This window comes from Musa acuminata, chromosome BXJ3-10, assembly GCF_036884655.1.
Source record: "Musa acuminata AAA Group cultivar baxijiao chromosome BXJ3-10, Cavendish_Baxijiao_AAA, whole genome shotgun sequence".
Classification (NCBI taxonomy): domain Eukaryota; kingdom Viridiplantae; phylum Streptophyta; class Magnoliopsida; order Zingiberales; family Musaceae; genus Musa; species Musa acuminata.
Genome location: NC_088358.1, coordinates 13,851,060 through 13,871,492, shown reverse-complemented (window position 1 = coordinate 13,871,492; position 20,433 = coordinate 13,851,060). Strand labels below are relative to the sequence as shown.

At 36.2% G+C, this 20,433-nt stretch overlaps 1 protein-coding gene across 1 annotated transcript in view; it reads right to left on the bottom strand.

The window, feature by feature from the left end:
* Positions 1-16,653, bottom strand: part of LOC135650528 (UPF0481 protein At3g47200-like) — a 55,780-nt gene extending 39,127 nt beyond the window's left edge. The window contains exon 1 of the mRNA XM_065169963.1: positions 16,571-16,653. The gene's annotated coding sequence lies outside the window, so the exon portion shown is untranslated. The remainder of the gene's footprint in view (positions 1-16,570) is intronic.
* Positions 16,654-20,433: the final 3,780 nt, after the last annotated feature.

Here is a 20,433-nt window from a genome sequence, read left to right as displayed (position 1 = left end):
CCTTTAAAACTGCGTTTAGACGTAAACTGCGCAAACTGTGTTTAGACGTAAAACTATGTTTTAGACGTAAACTACTTTTAAACGTAAAACTACGTTTAGACGTAAAACTGCGTTTAGACGCAAATTGCGTTTAGACGTAAAACTACGTTTAGACGTAAAACTGCGTTTAGACGCAAACTGCATTTAGACGTAAAACTACGTTTAGACGTAAAACTGTGTTTAGATGTAAAACTGCGTTTAGACGCAAACTGCACTGCGCTTAGACGCAATCTGATTTTAGAAGTAAACTGCGCTTAGACGCAAACTCCGCTTAAACGCAATCTGCGCTTAGACGCAAACTGCGCTTAGACGCAAACTGCGCTTAGACGCAATCTGAGTTTAGACGTAAACTGCGCTTAGACGCAAACTGCGCTTAAACGCAATATGAGCTTAGACGCAAACTGCGCTTAAATGCAAACTGCGCTTAGACGCAATCTGCATTTAGACGCAAACTGCAAACTGCATAAATTGCGCTTAGATGCAACTGTGTTTAGACATAAACTGCACTTAATCATAAGTAATCTTAGAATTGGCTTTTGCATCAAAATAGTTTTTATCGAATGAACGCAGCTTTCGTTTTTAATCGCTGAAAGATTTCCGTTGCACTAATTCACCCCCCCCCTCTTAGTGCTCTCGATCCTAACACATAAAAGATGATTTTTGGGTTATTGCAATGCAAGAGGAATTGAATCAATTTGAGAGGAATAAGGTATGGAAGCTTGTTCCTAGACCAAGTGACCACTTAGTCATAGGTACTAAGTGGGTCTTTAGAAACAAGCAAGACGAAAATGGTATCGTGGTTAGAAACAAGGCTAGATTAGTGGCCAAAGGTTTCAACCAAGAAGAAGGTATCGATTACGAAGAAACCTTCGCTCCCGTGGCTCGATTAGAAGCCATAAGGATGCTCCTTGCCTATGCTAGTAGTAATAATTTTAAACTATTTCAAATGGATGTCAAAAGTGCTTTCTTGAATGGTTTTATTTCCGAAGAAGTATATGTCGAACAACCTCCCAGATTTGAAAATTCTCTTCTTCCTAATCATGTATTCAAATTGACTAAGGCCCTCTATGGCTTGAAACAAGCTCCTAGAGCTTGGTATGAAAGGCTTAGTTCCTTTCTTATTTTAAATAATTTTACTAAAGGCAAGGTTGATACTACATTGTTTATTAAACATTTTAAAAATAATTTTCTTATTGTGCAAATTTATGTTGACGATATTATTTTTGGCTCTTCGGATGAATCACTATGTGAATCATTTGCCAAATGTATGAGTCTTGAATTTGAAATGAGTTTAATGGGTGAATTAACTTTCTTTTTGGGATTACAAATCAAACAACTTAGTGATGGTATATTTCTTAACCAATCTAAATATACATTAGAATTGTTAAAACGATTTAACATGGATAATTCAAAAGCAATAAACACCCCTATGAGCACTGCAACTAAGTTAGATATGGATGAAAATAGTGAAAATTTCGATCAAAAAACATATAGGGGAATGATAGGTAGTCTACTCTACCTCACCGCGACTAGACCGGATATTATGTTTAGTGTAGGACTTTGTGCTAGGTTTCAATCTAATCCTAAATTATCTCATCTTAAGAGTGTTAAAAGAATATTTAGGTATCTTAAAGGAACTCCAAATTTAGGATTGTGGTATCCAAAATCTGAAAAATTCGATCTAATAGCTTATGCAGATGCCGATTTTGGCGGATGTAGGATAGATAGAAAAAGTACATCCGGAACATGCCAATTTTTAGGACATGCACTTGTTTCTTGGACTTCCAAGAAACAAAATTCAGTTGCACTATCTACGACGGAAGCCGAATACATTGTTGCAAGTGCATGTTGTGCACAAGTTGTTTGGATAAAAAATACATTAGAAGACTATGGAATTCACTTTAAAAACATTCCCATAAAATGTGATAATACTAGTGCCATATGTCTTACTAAAAATCCAATTCAGCACTCTAGAACTAAGCACATCGACGTTAGACATCATTTCATACGCGATCATGTCCTTAACAATGATGTTGTTCTAGAATTCATTGACACAAAGCATCAATTAGCAGATATATTTACAAAAGCTTTGAACGAAGATCAATTTGAATTCATTAGAAGGGAATTAGGTATGTTAAATTGTCCCAAAGAATAAATCTATTTGAATGGATTTTCCGTAAAGTTTTTCATTCTCTCTGATCAAGATTTAATGATTTTATGAATCTCGAAATTGATTTTGATGGCTTGATTATGAGTTTCAAGTTGACAATTTGAATGAGTTTGTATTCGAATTATGATCTTAACTTATTGGAGTTACTACTTGAATTTTTTTAATCACGATCTCTTCCTTGTACACCTACAATTTTTGATTATAGAAAGAAGAGATTTGATAAAATGGATGAATGTTGAATTTTCCTTTATGATGAACTCGACATAAACATTTTAGCATACTTAATTTTGGATGATAAAATTTTTGTATGATCAATGTTATAATTACAAATTATGTGCTTCAAGTCTCATTCCCTTTTTGTTGATGACAAAGGGGGAGAAAAGTGATGACTTGTACCATTTTTGATAGCATGACTTATATAAAAATTGATTGATCCTTGAGAATGTCTTATATGCCTTGCAAAATCCGTGAGAATATCACAAGATTGATTGATCATATTGAAAGCATGCCTTACATCTATATCATGAAATTCATGTTGAAAATCTTTATCTCCTATCGTAGTAAAAATCGTCCCATATCATTTGACTTATGATTTTCATCGAAGTTTTGCATTTACTATTGCTTAATGAGAATAACGATAAGTTCTACGGTTAGAACTTATCGGTTTATTTTTGAATTCAATGGATGAAATTCAAGTGTTTTCATCTTCTCATAATATGGCATATAGATAGGGGGAGTTATGTTTAACTCCGTCATCAATTGATTGTCATCATCAAAAAGGGGGAGATTGTTGAATCTCGGATTTTGATGATAAAATCAATTGATGGGTTAATTGATCTAATCCATATTATTGAGCTAAGTGTGCAGGATTAACTACGATAACCAAAAAACACAAAGTAAGTATACCGGAGTCAAGTTCGATGGACGTTTAAGAGTCCGAAGAATCGTCGGAGATGTTGCCGGAACCAATCGAGAAGAAATCGGGAACCTATCGGAATTTTCAGAAGTTCGCCGAAGAGATTGTCGGAGGTTCACGGAGATCACCGAGAAGGCTCGGCTACTCGTTAAAGTCATCACAAGTTCGGGAGCTTGCTGGGAGTCCGTCGGAAGAAGTTCGTCGGAAAGCTCGCCGAAACAAGACTCGACGTTCGCGGTTGAAAGCTTGCTTAGGATGTGTTTTTTGTTATGTAGTTCACTTGTAATTAGGATTAGGATTAAGAGATAATCCTATATCCTGGTTAGGGGCCAACTGGGCCCAAAGTCAGATATGGTTTGGGCTAAAATTAAGCCAAACCAGTGAAATCGAAGAGCCAGGCGGTGGCACCGCCTGGCTGGGCGGTGGCACTGCCCAGCACCCGAGAGCTGGGCGGTGACACCTCCTTGGCTGGGCGGTTGCACCGTCCAGCACCCGAGCGCTGGGCGATGGCACCGCTTGGCTGGGCGATGGCACCTCCAGCACCGGGAACCAAAAAAGAATTCAAATTTTGGAGCCCAAAATTTGAATCCTCTTGAGGCCTATAAATACCCCTCAAATCTCAGCTGAGAGAACAACTTTTGAGCAGCAAGTAATTGAGAGAAAAGTCTTAGAAGAGTCTTTGCCTTTCTTGTTTTCATTTGCTAGTGTTCACCTCCTTCTTTCTTGCTGAAAATCTGTAAGAGAGTGAACCGCTTGTAAAAGTTGTAAGAGGGGTATTCACCCTTCCCTTTCAAGAGATTTGCTAGTGGAAGGTGGGAGCCTCATCGAAGAGGGGCCTCGCAAGTGGATGTAGGTCACTTGACCGAACCACTTTAAAAAACAGTGTAATATCTGGTTTGCATTTCATTACTGCTATTTACATTACTGCAAACCCTCTTACTGCTTTATTTCCTCATTACATTTACTGCACAACTTTGCGAATACGCTTTTAATTTAAGCACTTCCAATTCCGATTTCTTATCGTACGAAAGATTTGTCTAAAACCGAAGTTTTAATCCGCTGCACTAATTCACCCCCCCTCTTAGTGCCGCTCCGAACCTAACAGATCCTTGCAAACAAGGGTCACGTCGCAAATAGAAGTGGAATTGGTTTTGTGAGAGGATTCACCAAAATCTTACCACCTTCATTAAAGGACCCACATTACATGTTTCACCTCATTTGAAATGTAACTTTTATTGTAAATCCAGACATTTTATTTATAAATGTCCATTTAAGAAAATTAGTGTACATAAGTTGATATGGGTTCCTAAAGGAACTATAAATAATTCAATGATAAATGACAAAATTAGTATATCAATTTTTGAGGCACCCAAAATCAAATGGGTACCTAAAAACCATCCTCTTTTGTAGACAAACTCACAAGCTAGGAGCAAGAGATGGTATCTTGATAATGGATGCTCAAGGCACATGACCGGAGATCCATCTCATTTCTCTATGCTCACTAGCAAAGAAGAAAGGTATGCCACCTTTGGAGACAACAACAAAGGTAAAATCATTGGTAAGGGAACCATAGGTAACAAATTAAGTTTTTCAATTGATGATGTATTGCTAGTTGATGGATTGAAACATAATTTCTTAAGCATTAGTCAATTATGCGATAAAGGTTACATCGTTAGATTTGAATCTAATATATGCATTATTGAAAAACCAAACAATAACATATCAATGATTACCTTAAAACAAAATAATGTCTACACCATTAACCTTAATGAACTTAATAATGAAATGTGCTTTTCTGTTTTAAATGATGATGCTTGGCTTTGGCATAGGAGATTAGATCATGCAAGTATGAAACTAATATCTAAGATTTCATCTAGAGAGTTAGTACGAGGGATTCCTAATATGAAGTTTGTTAAGGACAAAGTGTGTGATGCTTGTCGACTAGGAAAACAAATAAAAACTAGTTTCAAACAAAAAAAAATCAAATTAGCACCACTAGACGATTGCAATTGATCCATTTAGACTTATTTGGACCAATTGACACAACGAGTCTAGGAGGAAGCAAACATGCCTTCATAATTGTACATGACTATAGCAGATACACTTGGACCTATTTTTTGGCTCACAAAAGTGATTGTTTCAAATATTTCTCTAAATTTTGTAAACTTACTCCAAATGAAAAAGGCTTCATGATTTCATCAATTCGGAATGATAATGGTGGCAAATTTCAAAGCCGTGACTTCCAAAGTTTTTGTGAATCCAATGGATATAATCACAACTTCTCCACTCCGAGAAATCCTCAACAAAATGGGGTAGTTGAAAATAAAAATAGAAATTTACAAGAAATGACAAGAACTATGTTAAATAAACATAGTCTACCTAAGTATTTTTGGGCCGAAGCCGTTAATATGGCTTGCTATGTCATGAATAAGGTTCTAATAAAACCATCTCTATCAAAAACTCCCTATGAATTATGGAATAATAAAAAACTAAATGTTTCTTATTTTAAAGTTTTCAATTGCAAATGCTTTATTTTGAATGAAAATGATGCCTTAGGAAAATTTAATGCTAAATCCGATGAAGACATCTTTCTTGGTTACTCTTCTGTTTCTAAGGCTTTTCGTGTTTTTAATAAAAGAACCTTAGTTATAGAAGAGTCTATTCATGTAGTTTTTAATGAAATTTCCGAGTTAAAGAAAAATGATTTTGATGATGATCTTGGTTTTGATAATTTGAATTTAAATGAACCCCGTCTTCAAAATAGCAACTTGGATGTATCTTCTTCCGAAATTTCCTTACCCAAGGAATGGAAGTATATAGATGCTCATCCAAAGGAGCTAATTATAGGAGATACATCAAAAGGAGTTCAAACTCATTCTTCCTTCAAGAATTTTTGTACTAACGCCACCTTCCTTTCTCAAATTGAACCTAAATGCATTAATAAAGCCTTGAAAGATGATTCATGGGTTATTGCAATGCAAGAAGAATTGAACCAATTTGAGAGGAATGAGGTATGAAGGCTTATTCCTAGACCTAATGACCATTTAGTCATTGGTACTAAATGGGTCTTTAGAAATAAGCAATATGAATGCGGTATCATGGTTAGAAACAAGGCTAGACTAGTGACCAAAGATTTTAACCAACAAGAAGGTATCGACTATGAAGAGACTTTCGCTCCTATGGCTAGATTAGAAGCCATTAGGATGCTCCTTGCCTATGCTAGTAGTAATAATTTTAAACTATTTCAAATGGATGTCAACAGTGCTTTCTTGCATGGTTTTATTTCCGAAGAAGTGTATGTTGAACAACCTACCGGATTTAAAAATTCTCTTCTTCCTAATCATGTATTTAAATTGACTAAGGCTCTCTATGGCTTAAAACAAGCTCCTAGAGCTTGGTATGAAAGGCTTAGTTCCTTTCTTATTTTAAATAATTTTACCAAAGACAATGTTAATACTACATTGTTTATCAAACATTTTAAAAATAATTTTTTTATTGTTCAAATTTATGTTGATGATATTATTTTTTATTCTTCGGATGAATCACTATGTAAATCATTTACCAAATGTATGAGTCATGAATTTGAAATGAGCCTAATGGGAGAATTAATCTTCTTTTTAGGATTGCAAGTTAAATAACTTAGTAATGATATATTTCTTAATCAATCTAAATATATATTAGAATTGTTAAAACAATTTAACATGGATGGTTCAAAAGTTATAAACACTCCTATGAGTACTTCCACTAAGTTAGACATGAATGAAAGTGGTGAAAGCTTTGATGAAAAAACATATAGGGGAATGATTGGTAGTTTACTTTACCTCACCGCAACTAGACCAGATATCATATTTAGTGTAGGACTTTGTGCTAGGTTTCAAGCTATTCCTAAATTGTCTCATCTTAAAAGTGTTAAAAGAATCCTTAGATATCTTAAAGGAACTCCTAATTTAGGATTATGATATCCAAAATCCGATAATTTTGATTTAATAACTTATGCAGATGCCGATTTTGGTGGATGTAGGATAGATAGAAAAAGCACATCCGGAACATGTCAATTTTTAGGACATACACTTGTTTCTTGGATTTCCAAGAAATAAAATTCGATTGCAGTATCTACGGTGGAAGCTGAATACATAGCTACAAGTGCATTCTGTGCACAAGTTGTTTAGATGAAAAATACGTTGGAAGACTATGAAATTTACTTAAAGAACATTCCCATAAAATGTGATAATACAAGTGCTATTTGTCTAACCAAAAATCAAATTCAACACTCTAGAACTAAGCATATTGATATTAGGCATCACTTTATACAAGATCATGTCAATAATAATAATGTCATTCTAGAATTTATTGATACAAAGCATCAATTAGCGGACATTTTCACACAAGCCTTAAATGAAGATCAATTTGACTTTATTAGAAGGGAATTAGGCATGTTGAATTGTCCTTGTGAATGAGCTTGATTGTATATATTTTTTGAAAATTTTTCATCCTCTTTTCGGTTTTCATGGATTTGACTTCTTTCTTATTATTGTAAACCTCTATGCTACCTTGATATGCATTTGACATTATCCTATTATATGATGTTGGGTGTTTCTTTCTGAAATTTTGTCAACATTTTGATGACACCTTCATGTTATTTTGGATGATTTGATGTCTTCCTTGAATGATCGATCTTAATGCCAAGTTGAAGCTTTGTCAATTCTACCATCTCCTTTTCAAGATTTTTTTTCTTATGAGATGATTTTATGAATAACTTCAATGATCATGAGTTTTATATTTAAAACCTCATCTCCTTTTTGTTGATGACAAAGGAGGAGAAAAATGTGCAAAAGATTGATGACTTGTGCAAAATATAAAATTTGCATGTTGTATAATGCAATGAAAAATGTCTTATATGTGTTTTATTCCTTAAAAGCATCGTAAAACTTTTTGAGCATATCGCATATGAAAGTTTTTTAGATTGGCTGTCGTATCATGTTTATTAATTTTTTTTATATGTATGATAAGCAATTATCTCATGATCATATGAAATCATGCCTTGCATTTATATCATGAGATCCATGTTGAAATTTCAAATTATTATTATTTCTTGTCGAAATGATAATTGTCTTTTATCATTCAGCTTGAAAATAATTTTTATACCTTGAAATTATGAGAAATACGAAGTTTCATATTTGCTCATGCTTATTAAGAATAACGATAAGTTCGACGGATAGAACTTATCAGTTTAGGCTTGAATTCAAAGAGATTGAATTCAAGTGTTTTTATCTTCTCATAATATGACATATAGATAGGGGGAGTTATGAGTAACTCCGTCATCAATTGATTGTCATCATCAAAAAGGGGGAGATTGTTGAATCTCGGATTTTGATGATGAAGTCAATTGATGGGTTAATTAATCTAATCCATATTATTGAGTTAAGTATGTAGGATTAACTACGATAGCTTGAAGACATAAAGCAAGTCTTCCAGAGTCAAGTTCGATGGGTGTTCGAGAGTCCGCCGAAAGTCCGAAGAATCGTCGGAAGTGTTGCCGGAACCAACCGAGAAGGAATCAGGGACTTGCCAAAGTTTTTTGAAGTCTGCCGAAAAGATCGTCGGAGATTGACGAAGATCACCGAGAAGATTCGACTACTTGCTAAAGATTTGCTGAACTTGCCACAAGACCAGGAGCTTGCTGGGCGTCCGCCGAAAGAAATCCGAGGGTGTATTGGAAGTCCGCCGAAAGTTCACCGGAAAGCTAGCCGGAAGGAAACTCGACGTTGCCGGTTAAAAACCTGCTTAGGACTATGTCTTAATTTCATAGTTTGCATGTAATTAAGATTAGAATTAAGGGTTAATCCTATAACCTGGTTAGGGACCAACTGGGCCCTAATATAGACTGGTTTAGGCCAAATTAGCAGCCCAACCAATGACCCATAAGGTCGGGCGGTGGCACCACTGAACTGGGTGGTGGCATCGCCCAGAACCTGAAAGGTCGAGCAGTGGTACCATCGAACTAGGTAGTGGCACCACCCAGAACCCGAGAGTTCCGGCGGTGGCACCACTAGTACACTATTAGTGTCAGACACTGACAAACGATGGCATCGCCACTGATAGGCGGTGGCACCGCCAGCACCGGGAACCCAAAAGTAATTTAAATTTGGAGCCTAAATTTGAATCCTCTTGGAGCCTATAAATACCCCTCAATTCTTAGTAGAGACAATACCTTTTTGAGAAGTTAGAGATTGAGAAAAAGCTTTAACAAAGTCTTGTATTCAATAGCTTAAGTGTTCACCTCCCTTTTTCTCTTTGAAAAATCTGTAAGAGAGTGAACCACTTGTAAAAAGGTTGTAAAAGGGGTATTTGGTCCTTCCCCTTCAAAGTAATTTACTAGTGAAAGTTGGGAGCCTCATTGAAGAAGGCTTCGTAAGTGGATGTAGGTCATTTGACCGAGCCACTTTACATTGTGGTGTTCCTTGAATGTGTGAGTGTATAATTTTCTGAACCACTTATCTTCTTAGCAGCAAACTATTTGGTTTTCTTCTCCCTACACTTGAATTCCTTTACTTGAGCTATTTTAGCTAAGTCATACTTTATCGAATCGAAATCTCTACACATTTGCGAAATCGATTTCAAACTTATGAGTTTTAATCCGCTACACTAATTCACCCCCCCGCCCCCCCCCCCCCCTCTTAGTGTCACTCCGATCCTAACATTAGTGCTGACCCTGATCTTAACAAGCCAGTAGGCCTAATCACTCATACCATGATAAATGTGTGCATCGACACATCTCCATGCCCTATAATCGTCCATCTTGTCATCATCGATTCCGTCAGCATCTCAACGCATCTCCATACATCATGATCATCGGATCGATAATAAACAAGAAAAATTAGAGGCTCGTAGGCCTCAATAATAATAATAATCATAATACACATATACATCATATCACATGGTCCATGATCATCCATCCATATCATATATCATATATATTATATCATCATGTAGGACTACTAGATGATGATAATAATAATAATTAATTAAAATATTTAATTAATTATTTTGTAGTCCTTTCGGGTACCCTACCCTAGGATGCCCCAAGTGGCCAAGAAACCTTAGCTGCTAGGGTTACCCCAACAATCAAGAAACCTTGGCTATAGGATTGCTTTGGGTGGCTAGGGATCCCTAGCCCCTAAGGTTGCCTTTGTAGCCAGGAAACCCTAGCTATAGGGTGAGCATGGGCCGCCAAGAAACCCTGGCCGCTAGGCTGCTCCATGCAGCCAAGAGTCCTAGTCGCCAAGGTAACCCTTGCAGCCAAGAAATCCTAGCTGCTAGGGGTGCCCCTTGTAGCCAAGAAACTTGGCTACAGGGACAGCCAACCTGTAGGCCAAGAGTACCCTTGCTACTCTCGACCTTATTACTTTTGTCTAGGCTGAGAATAGTAAGTTGTGCTCTCAACCAAGGTTGCAAGTAGCCTTCGACCAAATTATAGGGCAGCAATAGTTGCTACCCTTTCTCTCATTTTGCGTCAAAAAATTTTGATATCAAAAGCCCTCTCCGAAACACCTTTTAATAGAGGAAATAGATGTAGTTTAGATTTCAAAACTATGGTGAAAAATCCCACCAATCGTGTGAAAATAATTCTACACAATTGAACACAACACATGTAGTTTATAAACCAATCTTTCACATGAACAACCTGGCTCCAATACTACTATTGAGAAATTTAGGGTGACATCACATATGCAATAGAAGAACAAAAAATAAAAATTCTAAAATTTCTCACAAAAAAGAAGGTTTCATCGTCATGCGAAAATTGGTGTGAAAAAACCCACAAAACCAAAAACTACATGTATGAGAAAGATATGTTACCTAGAGAGATTGTATATCCTTAAAAACTTATAGATCTATAAGAAAAGATGAAGGAGGTCAACTGTCCTCCTCTGGCACCACACAATCAAGAAAGGGCTGACCCTTCTTGCTATCCACATGCCCTAAATAAGGGTTGTTAGCTGAGGAGGAGAGGGGGAGAGGAGAAAAGGAGGTGGCAGCCAAAAGGGGACTAGCCTATGGCCTTTTGGTTCCCTCTTATTTATAGATGCCCCCTATCAACTTAATCCTAATGAATCCTACTCTATTGGATACTAGATCTCTATCTAACTATCTAAGCCTCTTAGATTAGTATATTTCTATCCAATATTATCTCATTATCTCTTATTATATCTCATCCACAGGATACAGTAATTTAGGGGTTTATTGGATATCCAATAAGATAGGGGCTCTAGTGGATATCTCATATCCGAACCTCTACTCGTCGCAATACCTACCATATATGTGTGAACCTCTAGGCCTAATATCGAGCATGTCATAAGTCATACTTGTCAAAACTCTTTTTAGCTCAGTGAATTATTATCTCTATAATAATTCACTCGACTCATCGACTACGAACGTACTAGGCCATTATGTCGTAATCCTCAAACGATACAGGGTAATCCAATCTATCAGACCTGTCTGTCATTAGTTACCATATATCTATAGTCCTTTATCTATCTAATATCCTAAAGACCATCTTTCAAGCATGATGCTATTAGGCCCATATGGTTTCTACTCAAGTCTCACTCTAATAAAATTCTCTCGGAGAACTATTTCTCTCTTAATCCGAATGACCCTGGCTAGGGATTTTGCTTGAGTAAGAACATATAAAATATTCATCTCATAATACTAAGAGTGAATGATCATTTATTGACACTTAATAGTCCTCGTAAGGTTCGTTGCCACTCAGATGACCGGTTATACTAGATTTGGAACTTCTAGGTCTATAAGTTTGGTATCAAAGAGTGAAGTACTTATACAAGACATCCTTGGTGTCTCAAGTCCAAGGACCAAATATACCACTAGGATGATAGAATCACTTTCTAATAATGAGGTATCATCAACCATCCAATATTTCATGAGTAGATCGATAAGTAAACTCATTCTCCAATTAGCACCTGCACTATATTCCTAGTATCTCCACACAAGCATCTATAAACTTAGTTATCTCCATCATATAGATGGGTATACAACACACTAGTTTATCCGATTAACTCGATATCCCTCTCGAATATCCTACGACCGAGATTATTTAGTGTATATGTTTCAAGGCGAATCAGTCTCATTATTGTGATTTTACCACAATCCGATTCTCATTGCACAAATCCATGAACATCACAATATATGCAACAAGTAATATAAAGTTAAAAAAAATATCAAATATATAATAATTAAAAAAAAGTACGTATCATGTCACACATACTATCACTCACGTGATTGGCTTACAGTGCACCTATGACTAGCATTAAGATCCTTTGAAGACTTGAAGTCTTGTTTGGTCAAGTAAATCCTCTATCCTAATAGCCCACTCACCTCAATCCAAGTCTTATTGGATTAGGATACCCTTCACCCAAATAGGGGCAAGCACCAAATAAGAGAGTTATGGTATCCCTATAAAGAAAGGACTAACTACACATACCCTATAAGAAAAGTTCTTAAACCCTAAGGACTTATGGCACTCCTCACCCTATAAAACAAGGTGTGTGCCCCCATTTAAAGGCAACCAAATAAGTTTTCAATAAGAGGCTAGCTGGCCTTAGATATTCTAGTCTTAGAATAGAGAAGAGAAGAAAGGAGAAGAGAATGAAAAAAATCTACATGGTGCAACCCATCCTTTCCGGTATAGCCTTCTTCATCAAGTTCCAATAACCTAAGCTCTGTATCAAAGCTTCATCTAGCTATTGCGAAAAGCCTCCAAAACTTATTGCCTACCCTCTAAGCCTTAGGAGGAGGTTCCGATAATTAGAGAGAAGAAAAAGACTAAAATCGATAGCGATACACAAATTGTCAATAGCACCCAAGTGGTGTCCAAAGACAACCTACATTCTTATGCATCTATAAGCTTTTCTATCCCACTATTATTCTATTAATTCAAGTTGTTTTCTTTATGCTATTATATGATCTTACGCATCTATAATGGATGTTGTTTCTTTTGGGTTTATGCTTGATATTTCTATGATAGTTCTCTCTTCCGTCAAAGCTTTCATCCGAAAGGTGGTATTGAGTCGATGAATCATCGAACCTGAACCCTATATGGATCAGCTAGCATAATTTATTATTATTGAATCACAAAAATATCTATTGGAAAGATGCAAGCTTGATTATACGAAGATGTCATAGTGCTTCCCTATCAGGAGAAATAACAAGTCTCTTAGTACTAGATTAAAAGAAGTAAAAGAAATAATAGAACACAAACAAAGACATAGAAATATTATGATTTACGCTACATCCACAAAGCCACTTTAGATCTTCACTATAGGGAGAAAATTACAAATGTATAGAAAAACACTTATCCCTCACAACCTCTCAACTCTAAACAGCTTCTACCATAATTTCACACACTTCTCAAGAGAACCCATCTTTATTTATAGTGTAGTCACACTAGTAAAAAAAGATATCACATGTAGCTCACTAATCTAAACAACCCTAAACAATCATAACAACTCCTATTTATAGTCATAAATCAGATAAGTGCTTAGAACCTCTTTTACCAAGTCAAAATTTGAATTTTAACAAAACTTTTACTAAGTCAAAGATGATATTAACAATCTCTCACTTAGGAGACTGATTTTAATCGTCTTCACACTCAATGTAGCAGCCCAGCATTCCCCTTGCATGTGCAGACCACTGAAGTTGAACACAACTTCAGTTTATTAATGGTCACCATTTTGGATACATATCAATAGAGTTTCAATTTCCTTGAATCTTTTCGAGCTCAAGGGCTTTATCTTCTGGACTGAATGAAGTGATATTTCATTTGAATATGCTTTATTCTAGTATGAAAAGATGGATTTTTTGCTAATTGAACTATACTTTGATTATCTGAATATAGGACACTTTCCTTCTGGTTCTTATCAAGTTCTTCGAAGAAACATTGAGGCCAAATCATCCCCTCACCGGCTTTTGTGATTATTCTTTTGCAAGTTTGAATTGGGCACCAAAAGGAGTGCTCACTGTTTAGTATTCTGCATGTTGAATCGAGAGAGTACTTTATTAATGTATTCTGCTTGTGACAGTACTAAAGTCCCTGCTTCCCTGTCTCTAGAAATCCTCATTCTTTGTAGCTCCTACATCTTTCATTACAAAATTGTTTGACAATTCATACTTTAAATTATTTATCTCTTGCATGTCTAAACTTGTAACAAGCATATCATCTACATAATAATAGAACTGTTGTCAAACCTCTTGATACTGTAACAATGATCTATTTGATATTTTGCAAAACCTCTGCTACTCATGATGTCATTAAACTTCTTTTATCACTATCTCAAAAGGCATATAAAAAATTAAATTGATTAATTCGAAAATGAGTGATGGATAAATCCTGAAGTCTCATGAAGAGGACAACTGTATAAATAATTCAGTATATATTTGATGTGCAAGGGAGAAAAGAGAAAAAAAATATAAAACTTTAAAAGGTAAATGAACAGTTGTATGTTTGCAAACAACTGCTCGTTAAGTGTCAAGCGTGATAGCAAGTTCTCATAAGCTTAACATACGAACTTGTGTATCTAATTAATACCTACCACCTCAAACCCCTATCCAGCTCTATGCCACTCGAGAGGTTCTAGGGTGTTGAGATGGTTGACGTTTTATACTGCACTATAGCCTACAGAAAACAAATCATAACACACGAAAAGTGAGCCATTTTGGGACACTTTTACCCATTCTGATGAGCGAATATTTTATAACACTATGAACTATTCCTACTCATTGTTTTCAAGTAAAAACATATAAAAATAAGGTAAAATACGTTGCTAGATATATGTACAAACAAATAAAAATGATGAATGGTCCTCTGACAAAGATGTTACAGGCACACAACGATTATTCGTGATAGTAGGGCCCATGACCACTGCCCTCAATATGGTCATTGAACTTTCACTTCACTACCATGAATAGTCATTGCATAGCTATAGTAGTAGTCCTTAACAAGCCAGTGATCATAGTAGGCCATCACCCTATACTACGCCATCGCCAACAGTAAACTATCGATGATAATCTATCCACCAAAATGATAGCACCTTTTCATAAACAAGCAAGAGAATAGATATACAGACTCTGGTGAGTTATATGAAAACAGACAGACCATGTGAGGCAAGCATCACATTATCAGAATATAAATATCATGTTCTCACATGCAAAAGCTAATAACAACTTTTCGTAAGCAAAAGGTGATAACAATAACTATCTTATATAAAATAAATCTAATATTTTTAATACTAATTGTAAGCATAAAATTTTAATCATACTTTTGTTTAGCGAAAAAATCTTAACAGTAGAATCAAAATCAAATAACGATAGATCAAGATCAAGATTATGTACCTTTTGATTTCATTCAGAAAACTTTTATTTGATTTGCAAATGTACTATTGTCCAATTTAAATGAAGCAATGATACCAATATGCAAAGAATACTATATTTATATTTTTCTCTTTTTCTATCCTTCATAGTATCATTATAAGAGATAAAATATGAACCGATGAAAAATAAGAGAAGATCTATAATTTCTTAAATTATAATATAATATAATATATATTATAATATAATTTAATAAAATATATAAATAATATATATTGTAATGTATATTATAATATAATATATATCGTAAGAGTAAAGGATATAAGATAAGTAATTATGAAAGTTTTTTCTATCAAGATAATCTATTAAGAAATTCTATAATAATTAAACTTTTTTTTTCTACTGATTAATAATTATAATTATAATTTAATTAGATATCTAATATATCTTATTTAATTAAATATAATTATATAATCTAACAAGAAAAACACCATTGGTTAAAGTAAGCTTTCGAAAATAGTACGGTACTCAAAATGTACCTACCAAGCAGTGATAAGAGAACGTATAAAACAGAGAGGGGTTCTAGTATGAACCGACAACCTTCTTAAGCTTTCTAAGGAGAAGCTTTCCAAGGAGAAACAGGAGTTGAGTGAGGGAAACACTTTTGAATTGAGAATTCTTAAATAGGATTGAAAAATTATTTAAGGATATGATCCTAAATAGTTGCTGTACGTTTTTCTAGAGCTTATTCTGACCTACTATAAGTTTTTTACGGGTTGAAGAACACCCATCCCATTTAGACCAGTTCGAGATTTATCGCCATCATAGATCGTAGAAACAGCTTTACATTTCATCTTTAGTTCGGTAAGAGTAAAAATGAAATAACAATTTTGAAATAAAAATTAGATAGCAATGTTTATTACTCAAATTTCTGGTGCTTATATCTTAAAGTGTATCACGCCTCCCAAAGATCAAATGCTTAAAAGATCTAAAATAGCAAAACCAATCTACTAAAAGAGAAAGGATTACCAGCTATGAACGAAGAAGAAGAAATGTTTTTTACTTACCATGAACACAGGAATCTGCAATAGACTGGAGGAGAAGATGAAATGCAAACGAGAGGGTGTTGGATGTGGAGACATCTTCTTCCCGCTGCTGCCTTAATAGTGCTAATGCAATAATGCAAGTCACCGAGTCCACGGATGACTGAGTCACCGAGTCCACGGATGACTAAGTCACCGAGTCACTATCAGTTAAGAATATGAATTAAGATGATGTCGCATCTACTAATCTTTCGTATGTAATGAATGACATTGATCGAAAATTTAAGATAACCTACGGACTAGACGATTAAAATTAACAGAATAAACAACTTATTTTCTTAGTCGATGCACATAATTGGATTCTTTTCAAATATATGATTATTAGTTATTTATAAGTCATATTCTTCATGTGCGTATTAGATATATGGCATAAGATAGTCTTATTTTTTGTATCATTTTTATTAAGATTGATAAATATTTTACGAGTTCTAAAATTAGAATTTAATTAATTGGGAGGAGGTATAATTAAATTCAAACTCTTTCATAGACTAGGATCAGGATTTATATTAGGGATTCAAGTAAAAAAAATTCTTAGAAAATTAAGATTTATTTTTATAAATATACCTTGAGTCTTAAGATTTTGGTGAAGGAGAGACATGACATTTTGGGTACTCTTGAGGGTGTGTATAGGGGTTTCAGGCTTTGAGTTTGGGTTAACTCAGGGTTTGGGTTAACTCAGGATAACTGATTCCTTGTATTGATTTTTCTCATAATGAACAATTTGATTTTTCCATGGACATAGGTAGAAAGTTATCAAACCATGTAAAATTTTATATCAATTTTTTGGCATCTTCTTTATTTGTTGATCTCTTATTTTCTTTTGGTTTCAAGTTCATTTTCTCAACAAATGGTATTAGTGCCCAAAAGATCTAGTAATACAATATTCAACAAAGATGTCATTAGTTGTTTCCATTGTTTGTACTATGGAAAATTTTGATAAAAGAAATAGTTTCACCCTATGAAAGAGGAGGGTGAAAAATCTTCTCGTTCAATAAGCCTAAGGAGAATGTTAAAGAAATAAATAAACAAATCATAAAAGATGAGTGACAAAGATTGGGAGGAACTTCACGCAAATTATATAGGTACTATTCGTTTTTACATCGTCGACAATATTATAAATAATGTTATTGATGATGAGTTCATTATGATTATTTAAGATAAATTAGAAAAACTTTATCTAACTTAAAGCTTAAGAAATATGTTATATCTAAAGTAAAAGTTATATAGGTTGAGGATCAAGAAAGTTTAAGACTATAAAGTATCAGAACATATTCAAAGAAATATTGGATAATCTGAAAAAGGTTGATATAAAAATTGATGAAGAAGGTAAGATATTATTGCGTCTTACATTGACTCCTATTTGTGGAGATATACCATGTAGGAAGTATATAGTAACTTTAGAATAAGATAAATTTGAGAATATATATGATAATGTTAGGATCGAGAGCACTAAGAGGGGGGGGGTGAATTAGTGCAGCGGAAATCTTACAGCGATTAAAAACCAAAAGCTGCGTTCGTTCAATAAAAAAAAACTATTATGATGCAAAAGCTAATTCTCAGTTTGTATCTAAGTGCAGTTTGCGTCTAAGCGCAGATTGCGTCTAAGCGCAGTTTGCGTCTAAACACAGTTTGCGTCTAAGCGCAGTTTGCGTCTAAACACAGTTTGCGTCTAAGCGCAGTTTTACGTCTAAGCGCAGTTTACGTCTAAACTCAGATTTACGTCTAAACGCAGTTTTATGTCTAAACGCAGATTTACGTCTAAACGCAGTTTTACGTCTAAACGCAGATTTACGTCTAAACTCAGATTTACGTCTAAACGCTGTTTTACGTCTAGACGCAGATTTACGTCTAAACTTTGAAACTCGTTTGTATACTCGCAGAAGGCAGTATGCAGTTGAAATCAAGACGTAAACATGAATTGAGAACTGATGATTGTGAGAGGAAAGCCGATTTACGTCTAAATGCAGTTTTACGTCTAAATGTTGAAACTCGTTCGTAAAATTGTAGAGGACAGTTTGCAGTTATCAATAGGATCAAAATGTAAGTGTAAACTGCAAGGAAACTCTTTCGTAAAAGCACGGAAGACAGTTCTGCAGAATCAAACGTAAACGTAAACTGTAATGTACGAAAATACGAATTTACGTCTGAATGCAGATTCGGAAGAACAGCACTTAGAACTTGTTAATGAAAGCGCAGAGAGCAGTAGTAATGGAGGAGGTTTGCAGTAATGATAAAGTGCTCAAAAATAAACGCAAACCAGAGATTTAGAGTGGTTCGGTCAGCCTTGACCTACTCCACTTTTGGCTTCCTCCACCGACGAGGTTGCCGACGTCAACTAGGGGCCTTCCTTCAATGGGCGAAGGCCAAACTGCCCTTTTACAGTTTCTCTCCTTTTAACAGGCTCAGGAGACAACCTTTACAGACCTTTCTCTCCTCACTTTACAACTGAAAACTTGAAGAACAGAAGGAGGAGACTTAAAGGCTTTACAACACTTTTGAGCTCTTAGAATCACAGAAAAGATCAAGATTTCGATGTGGGTCTGTATCTTTTCAGTGCTGAATGGGTGGGGTATTTATAGGCCCCAACCCAATTCAAATTTCGAGCTCAAAACGATCAAATCCCGAAATTTCGGGATCAGGCGGTTGCACCTCTTGACTGGAGAGGTGGCACCGCCTGGCAGAGCTCGAAGTCTGAGCTCAGGCGGTTGCACCTCTCGACTGGAGAGGTGGCACCGCCTGGCAGAGCTCGAAGACTGAGCTCGGACGGTTCCACCTTCTCTGTCAGGGGTGGTTGCACCTTCCTGCCAGAGCTCGAAGACCGAGCTCAGGCGGTGCATCTCCTGACCAGAGAAGTTTCTCTTCTCTACCAGAGGTGATCGCCCCTTTCTGCCAGAGGTGGTTGCACCTCTCTGCCAGAGCTCGAAGACTGAGCTTAGGCTGTGCATCTCCTGGCCAGAGAGGTCGTACTTCTCTTCCAGAGCTCGAAGACTGAGCTCGGTGATTGCATCACCAGGCAGAGCTCGAAACTTGAGCTCAGGCGGTGCTACCGCTTGACAGAGGAGGTTGCACCGCCCAGTCTCGCTTGGAGAGTGAGCCCTGGGCGGTTGCACCGCCTGGCTGGAGCGGTTGCACCTCCCAGTCTCGCTGGGAGACTTAGCCTGGGCGGTTGCACCTCCCTGCCTGGGCGGTTGCACCTCCCACAGCTTCTTGGGTTCGAATGGGTTGAACCATTCGACCCAACTTGAGTTCTTCAAGGGCCCAATTGCCCCAGGATTAAGCTAATGGGATCACCTCCCATTTCTAACTTAATCACCGTGCTAACTACGATTAAATCTAAGACAATTTCTGCAGCTTTGCTTCGGTGCGTCAATCGCTTCTTCCGGCGAGTTTCCGGCGAACTTCCGTCGATCATCCGATGAACCCTCGGTGATGCTTCTGCGGACTTCCGGCAAACTCCTGGACTTTGCGACGATCCACTTGGCGAGTTCCGACGAGCTTCGCTTGGCAAGCTTCTGGACTTCTCGGATCTGTTCTCGCAGAACCTCCGACGACCGTCCGTACTTCCGTCGAACTCTCGAACTCCCAACGTGATCATGAACTTGACTCCGGCGCAACTCCTGCTGCTTGTCTATCTTTCATCGTAGTTAATCCTGCACACTTATCTCAACACATAGATTAGACAACAAATGACAATTGACTTCATCATCAAAATCCGAGATTCAACAATCTCCCCCTTTTTGATGATGACAATCAATTGATAATGGAGTTATCCTTAACTCCCCCTGTCTATATGCCATAGTTGAGATAAGTCAACCTTGAATTCAAGA